Raw genomic sequence first — 8,462 nt, 5'->3', positions numbered from 1 at the left:
TTTTCTATTAAAAGGTATCTTTACTTTTACTCAAGTTTGACAGTTGGGTACTTTTCTCCACCACTTGGTATTTAACGATGACAATGGTTAAACCATTCCACATGTTTTAAATCCATGATGGGCAGGATCCAAGTAAATCAGGACCCAAAACAATGTTTTGTAGAGGAGTGTTAACAGTCAGCAGTTGCATTGTAGTGTCACGCCCTGACCTTAGTTATCTCTGTTTTCTGTAGTATTTTGGGTCAYGTCAGGGCGTGACGKGGGTGGGTATAGGTGTGTTCTTGTCTTGTCTTGGTCTCCTCACTACGACGAACGTGACATATAGTATGATACTAAGAGTGTTAACAGTCTATGGGACACGGCAGTTCTTTGTATACAGCAGTACTGTGTGTCTAGGACAGTTTCCCCCTCGGGACAGTTCGTCACATCCTCTCCAGTGTTAAACACTGACAATATATATTRTCATGCCAGTACAGTCATCTTGAGACTTAAACCGCAGCAGCAGTAGTAGTGTGACCTCTGACCTGGCTGAGGAGCATGAGCAGGATGCCGTTGTGACTTATGAGTTTAACTTCCTGTTCAAAGCGCTGCATCTTCCCCGCATCCTCCTTGAAGGTGACCTCYGCATAACCCGTCCCGTCAAAGTAGGCCGCGTCATTCACCCACTGCTGGGTCAACACCGGCTTCGCTCTGACCAACAAGGAAACACACGTCACTAACACGGCAAAACAATATCACAATATTCATAGACAACGTTGTACCTTGGTTTTGCTACCTGACTGTGAACTAAACCGTACACTCCTTTGAAAAGAAGGTGCTCTCTAAAACCGAACTGGGTTCTTCGGCTGTCCCCGTAGGAGAACCCTTTAAAGAACTGCCTTTGGTTCCATGTAGAACCCTTTCCACAGAGGGTTCTACCAGGAACCCAAAAGGGTTCTACCTGGAACTCAAAAGGGTTCTACCAAGAACCCAAAAGGGTTCTACCTGGAACCCAAAAGGGTTCTACCTGGAACTCAAAAGGGTTCTACCAGGAACCCAAAAGGTTTCTCCTATGGGGACAGCTGAAGAACGCTTTTGAAACCCTTTTTTCTAAGAGTGTAGACAGCAAATTATAAGATCAGCTTTTTGTAGGGGATGGAAACTATAGCTCCAAGATGTACTAGTCAACACATGATGGTTTATAGGGGATGGACACTATAGCTCCCAGATGTAGGAGTCAACACATGATGGTTTATAGGGGATGGACACTATAGTATAGATAATTACGGAGTAAACAATGATGACGATTTATCTAGGGGAGATGGTATTCTTATTAGTCCCGATTAGGAGGTCGAACAGATGTGGATTTTAATTGGGGTGATGGAACTTATAGAATCCGAGATGCTTGGAGTCACAGCATGACTGGTTTTGCTAGGGGGATGGACATATAAGGTAGCAGATGTAGGATGTCGACACATGAATGGTCTTTGATTAGGTGCATATGTACGATCCCAGATGTGTCGATCACAGCACATGCTACACGGTTCTTCTAATCAGGGGATCGGAAAATTATACCGCTCACAGATGTAGAGTCAGTCACCAACATGGTGGTTTATACGGGGGATGGAACTATATCGTTCCCGATTGTTAGTGAGTCCAAAATGATGGTTTATAGTGTGGAGTGGAAGACTGGTAATAATAGTACAAGATTGTAGGAGTAACAGTGGTGGTTTTATAAGGGGATGGACCACGTAGAGATAGAATCCCAGATGTAGGGAAGTCCTACAAATGAGTGGTTTATTAGGGGATGGGACACTTAGTCCCTAGATCGTAGATAGACAAGCGATGATCTAGGTTTATATGGGGACGGATCACTACATACTAGTCAGAACTTAATGATTGGAACGATCACGATCATGAATGGTGTTTAGGGATAGGGAGGATGAGAATACACTCATAGGAACTAATAGATCCAAGAATTGTAGAGTCACCACCCATGATGGTTTAGTAGGGGATGGTTACACTATAAGTCTCCCCAGATGTAGTCTCAACGGTGGGATGTGGCTCTTCGTTTCACGTTACTATAAATGATGCTGATTGACGGGCCCGAGTAACCAGCCATGAGAGAATATGACGGGATAAGCCTCAGCGTTTAACGTAGTGGTCCACTTCCAATCGGTTTCCTCTCGGTGGTGTTGAGTTTGGAGATTTCTCAAGTTATAGAACGACTGAGCACTTCCCTCCAATAATCCCAGAGGTCATACATTGGGGGTCAATTGACAGCCCTTGAGATTGGGCAGCTGGGCTGAAAGGGGGCTTTGAGAGAAAGAAGAGAGACAGAGCACTCGTTAACTGAGGTGGTGAGAGAAACGAGACGAGAGGAGGGATTGTGTATCTGGCGGGGGTGAGAGAATTGGTCAGAGAGATAATGCGTTATCTGAGTGGGGATAGAGAGAGGTGAGAGAGATAAGGGGTTAAGATGAGGGCTGGATAGAGGAGCGAGAGAGGTATGGAGTTATAGTGAGGGGGTAAGAGAGGGTAAAGCTAGGTAGAGAATAGTGGGTTTATAAGTGATGAGAGAGATGAGAGTATGGCATTCGAGGTGAAGATTGGGTTTAGTTAGGGGGGGTGAGAGAAGTGCTCTGATGAGAGAATATGGGTTAGTGAGGGTGGCTGATGAGCACAGTAGAGCAAGAGTAAGAGCTTATCTTTGAGTAATAGTGCGGTGAGGGTTGAGAATGATAGGCTTTTGAGAGAGAATAAAGTGTGGCTTATAGTGATGGGGCTGAGAGAAGGCAAGAAGGAGTTTAAATGGGTTAATATGAAGGGGGTTCCAAATGATCCTTAATTATTAACAACAGGACATTGTGAGAGTATTGGGGAGGTTGAGACTAGACAGTAGTTTAAGAAATCTTTATTTATAATTGATTGGGGGTATTTGTGAGGGGCCTGCCCAGAGACGCAAGAATTTTCAGCAGGGAACTAGAGATATGGTTGTGAATTTGTACGGGGTGCTTTGGGGATGAGAAGGCTGGGGATGGGGTTATTGTGAGACGTCGGGTTTGAGATATAAGGGGAGCAAGAAGTGAGATATGGGTTTTATGAGGGCTGTTAGGGTATAGTAGCTTGGACGACGTGGCAGAGAGATTTGTAAGGTTATTGGGTTAACTGTGGAGGGTTGATTAGTTACTTGTTGAGGGGGCTGTGCATGGGTAACTTTGGTTACGCGATGGGATATTTGGCAAGAGGTAAGAGACATCCTAAAGGCTGGGTTATATCCATCCTGTGTTGGAATACATGTCGAGTCGTTCCGTTCGGATGGTGGTGGGATTGGAGGATCCAAGACTGGTGTGTCTGTATAACTGTGTGGGTTATCCTGGTTGGTGTTCTGGTTAACCTGTCTGTGGTTTTGGATGGCAGTGAAGAGACGATATGGGTTACGGTAACCTGCTGTGTGAAATGGATTACGGGCTGGAGGAGAGAAGGCAGAGAGAGATATGGGTTAGTGAAGGGGTGAGACTTTTTCGAGGCAGAGTTAGTAGGTAGTGGGGAGGTATTAAGAAAGTGAGCTGGAGGGTGGCAGGGCGTTTGCGCGTTCGAGAGAATAAGCGCCGCAGTGGGATTGGCAAGGATTAGTGGGTTAGAGACTGCTAGCACTTTACTTCATGATCAGGACGCGAGTTGTTCAGGGAGCATGCAGAGAGAATTAAACGTGCTTTCAGTTTTATACGTACAGTGACAGAGTCAGAGAGAGATATGGGATTAGGGTCTAGTTTACGGTACTGGAGCCATTGTAAGAGAGGGGCTGGAGACAGATATGCAACGTTGTAGGAGTTGAGAAGTATTATATTCCGGGGATTATTTACCTGTAGGCTAGTGTTCGGGCTGTCCGATTGCTATGAAGAACCTGGTTTGGTTAAGTTTATACAGTGATTATACCTGGAGTAGTGTTTTAAAGGACGATGCAATCTTTAATTCAGTGCTTAATTTAAAGTGCAATCTTGGTACGACATAGTGTTAAGACTGACCCAAATGATGTAAGGAATGAATAAAGCTAATGACATAGAATTAAGATTCCTTTGGACAGCAGTATATACATAGTGAGATGGCACGAGTCCGCGGCATGAGGAGTGACAGATGGGAAACATAACAGTAGAATACAAGTGAGAAGTTAACGGTTGAAAGAGATAAACCGAGGGTGTAAGAATTATGCAGTAGTAGAATACATAACAGTAAATACAGTAGAAGAATATAATTTACAGCAGTAGAATGTTGTTAAGGATACTGGTGCTACTACAGCAGTATAATATGCTAAAAATGTAGGTATATACACCGTGACAAATAAGATAGTTAATACACACAGTAGGTATTAGCAGGTTTAGGAGAATGTACACAACAGTATAAGAAGAGAGACGATATGACAGTGAAGTAGGCTATATAGGCTAGAATACCCGAATATCTATGCAGTAAACTATCCGAGTAGATCACCAGTAAACATAATACAGTATAAAAGCAGAATAATACTACAGAATACATTGCAGTAGTAATACATACAGTATAAATACTGTCAGTAGAATAACACGACTTCATTGTTATTGGACAACAAGAGTAAGTAGTTATGTGAGGTGTGATGAGGAATGTTGTCGGAATTAGTAGGTATTGTGTGGTGTATGAGGGGAGTTTGCCAGAATAAGTAGTTGTGTGGTGTGGAGTGAAGTTTGGCTAGAATAATAGGTGTTGGTGTGGTGGGATTGAAAGTGGTATGTGTGGTGATGAGAAGTTGCCCAGCAGAGTAGTATGTGGGTGTATGAGAATTGAGGAGAGTAGGTATTGAGTGGTGTGAGAGGACGTTTGCGGAGTTAAGTTGTGTGTGAGGAAGTGTGCGAGGAAGTAGTAGATGGGCTGGGGTGTAGGAGTGCAGAGTAATAGACTGGGTGGTGGTGGAGAAGTTTGGCGAAGAGAAGAGGATATGTGGGTGGGGAGGAAACTGCAGGAGTAAGTAGGTTGTGGTGTGTGAGGGAATGGCCAGGAAAGTATTATTAGGAGTGGTGGTGTGATGGAGAATTATGCCCGATGAGTAAGATGGTGTATGTTGGGGTTGATGAGGGAAGTTGCAGGGTAATAGTTACTGTGGGGGTGTAGGAGATGTTTGCAGAATATAGGTATGTGGTGGTGTGATGAGGGATGTGCGGATAGTAGGTATGTTGTGGTGGATAGGAATTTGAGATGTAGTAAGGGTACTGTGGTGGTGTGATGAGAGTTTGCAGAAGAATAAGTATTGTGGTGGTGTGATGAGGTTTGCGAAGTAATTTAGGTCGTGGTGGTGTGATGAGTGAAGTTTGCAGGATGTAAGTAGGTATGTGGTGTGTGCTGAGGATTTTGGCAGAAGTAAGTAGTATTGTGGTGGGTGATGAAAGTGCAGGAGGTCGTAGTATGGGTGGGGGAGTATGAGAAATGCAGGAAGTAAGTGGTATGTGGTGTGTGATGAAGGAGATGGCGAGAGTAAGCTAGGTCTGTGGTGGTGTGTGGAGGAAAAGTTTGCAGGAAGTTCTAGAAACCATAGACATTTATCTGCGAAGATAAAGATTTTCTGCGTTGTAGATAAATCAGGGTAAATCAGGCTAATCAGGGAAATCAGGGTATGAATCAGGATAAATAGGGATAAACTAGGTAATAGGATAATAGGTATAATCGCGAGAAGTAGAGAGAGATACAACTTGCAGGGGGCTGAAATCAGGGCTAAAGGTCAGGGCTAAATAGGTACAACGGAGATTCTTGGTCGTGTTTAACAATGTGTTTGAAGACAAAAGTTCGCCTACACAGTGTTATGTCTTGAAGAAGATACACGTGTACATTTGTACTAACATTAATATGAGTAGAAATGTATCATTTTGAGTTTGCTTCCAATTCACTTTTATACTATAAGAAGACTTGAAATATAAAAACTGTTTGGAACTGAAACCCAGATTTTGAGGCATTAAATCAAAAATAAATTTTTATAATATGAAAATATGAATATACATTCCACGGAGCCACTGGGCTTCGTCGTTATCGGTTCTGAGGTTAAAATGGCGTGTTTGTGTTGTGTAGTTGGTGATATTACTCCGCTGTACTGTCGACAAACGGTGTGTGGTGAGGAAAACGACAAAACTGTTTAATACTACATCTTTGCCAGGCTGCGGATTCGAACGGCAGCTAGGGGTCACTGGGAGGGGAGTCAGAAGAACAAGATTGCTGAGAAAGTGAGCCACAGTACACACCAGAACAACACAGAACACACACACAACAACCGACACCACATACACACCACCACAACACACAACAACAAACAAAAAACCACATTCAACATCAAATCAATGAACAAAAACAGGTAAAGAATGTTCAAGATGAACAGGATATATGACTGAGTTGTTCATGATTATCTCACTGTTTCAGCCTGAAGCTGTATTCCTCGGTAGGGAATCTTTAAAGGCTGTTAGGAAAATAAGGCATGACTCTACATCGATTGAAGAGAATGACACGCTCTGGGGTCAGCTACAGGCATAGTGCACGAATCATTATGGTTAGTTAATATAACAACTGTATATAAAAATAGGATTGGGTCAGCTACGGCTTGGTGCAATAAACTTAATGTTAGTTTATATATCTACACACAGATGTAATATCTGGTTGGGTTTAGCACGGTGTGCACAACTTAACTGGTTAGTATTATTAAACATACATGTATACACTAATAGGTCTGGGTCCTAGGCTGTGTCACGATTAATAATGGTAGTAATCTTAACACATGTATATAAAATGGTCTTTGGGTAGCTCCGGCTTGTGACATACGCTTATCTGGTTAGTATATCTGTACGTAATGAGACACATCTGGGTCAGCTAACATGCTGTTGCAGATGCAAAGGTTGAACGTGAGGTGGAAGCATTGACGAGCACATAGATTACTGTTTTTTTTAGTTCACGCAGGATCGGTTGATGAATTTCAATGGCATTTAAATTCTGCCTGCACTCTTGTGTGTCAGGTGGCTTGGCGGAGGCTCATTTCAGTAACCAGAAGTTTACCTGGCTTGTCTCCAGCGATTCCTGTTCAGAATTGAGCGAGAGGTAACAACTTTAATCGCGCTTGGCTTCGACAAGACCAGTAAGAAAGACTATGTTCTGCATTTAATTTTATTAGTAAAAAACAATGGCTTGGTACGTCGCATTCTATCGCTCTCTTATCGAGGAATCACCCGTCCTTCTTTCTCTTCTCTCCTCTCTCTTCTTTCTCAACTTTTCCTCCTCTCCCTCATCTCTCCTCCTTCTTCTTTCTTCTTCTGTACTCTTTCACTCCGTTCTCTCTTGTCTCTCTTCTCTTTCCTCTCTCTCTTCTCTCTCTCTCCTCTCATTTTCTTCTCTGTCTCTGCTTCTCCTCTCTCTCTTCTCTCTCCTGTCTTCTCTCTCTCTCTCTCTTTCTGTCTTCTTCTGTCTTCTTCTCTCTCCTGTTTCTTCTCTCTCTCTGTACTGCTATCCATCTTCTTCTCTCTCTCTTTGTTTTTTGTCTTGTCTCTTTTTGTCCTCCCTCTTCTCCTCCTCAAATTTCATTAATTAATTTGTTTATGGATGAGTAAACGTACATATTGCAAAGCTTGATTTGTACTGAATATATAAAATTGAAATCAAAATGTACCGGGACAAACAGTAACACAATAACAGTTCAAATTAACCATACATTCACAATACAATAAGTAGTAGTATGTGCAGTGATGGGTCGTAGCTGTCCAACTATGGAGGCAGCCATGTTAGTGCGCTGCAACCACCTCTTGGTCTCCCAACAGGAGGTAGCCTATTCTGATCAGAGAGGTTTTGAAAACGAATATGAGACTCAAATTTGGGATATTGTTATATTGTACCATTTTGTAATGATATGCTACGTCTAGGTCTTTGCTTCTGTGCCAGCGGTTCAAACTTCACAGGGAGGGTTTTTGTTTATCTCATGGCAGGGCTGTGCTATGAGCCTGTATTGTCATGGCTTTCTAAGGTTTGATCAGCTACCACTGCATTGCTTTGGTCTGTTTGTGTTCCAATTATTCTGATATGGATGTGTTGAGGATTCGTGTGTTGTAGAAGGTTGTGATAGAAGATGAGAGGGGGGCTTAGTGGTTTAGGAGTTGGACACCGATCCGCGGAAGTGCGATGAGGGATGAGCCAGTGTGTGTAGAAGGTGTAACACCGGCGGATGGGAATTTTTGCGTTTGCTCAGCTTTGGCATTGCAGGTTGGTAATGATGTGAGGGTGGGTCACTGTTATTTTACGATGTTTCAAAATGATATTGCCTTTTTTGAGTTTTTATTATTAGTGGATATTGGCTAATTCTGCCTGAGATGTGTTTGTGTTTCCTCTGTGACATTATGTAGGAGAATTTAAGAACTCTGTTCTGCAGTATGGGCGTGTTGCTCATTTGATGATATCTTGTTTTTGTAAGTGGCCCACTGCTGCCGAGA

Source organism: Salvelinus sp. IW2-2015, unplaced genomic scaffold, assembly GCF_002910315.2.
Source record: "Salvelinus sp. IW2-2015 unplaced genomic scaffold, ASM291031v2 Un_scaffold4069, whole genome shotgun sequence".
In the NCBI taxonomy this organism is placed as follows: Eukaryota; Metazoa; Chordata; class Actinopteri; order Salmoniformes; family Salmonidae; genus Salvelinus; species Salvelinus sp. IW2-2015.
Note: the sequence above shows the minus strand (reverse complement) of the source record.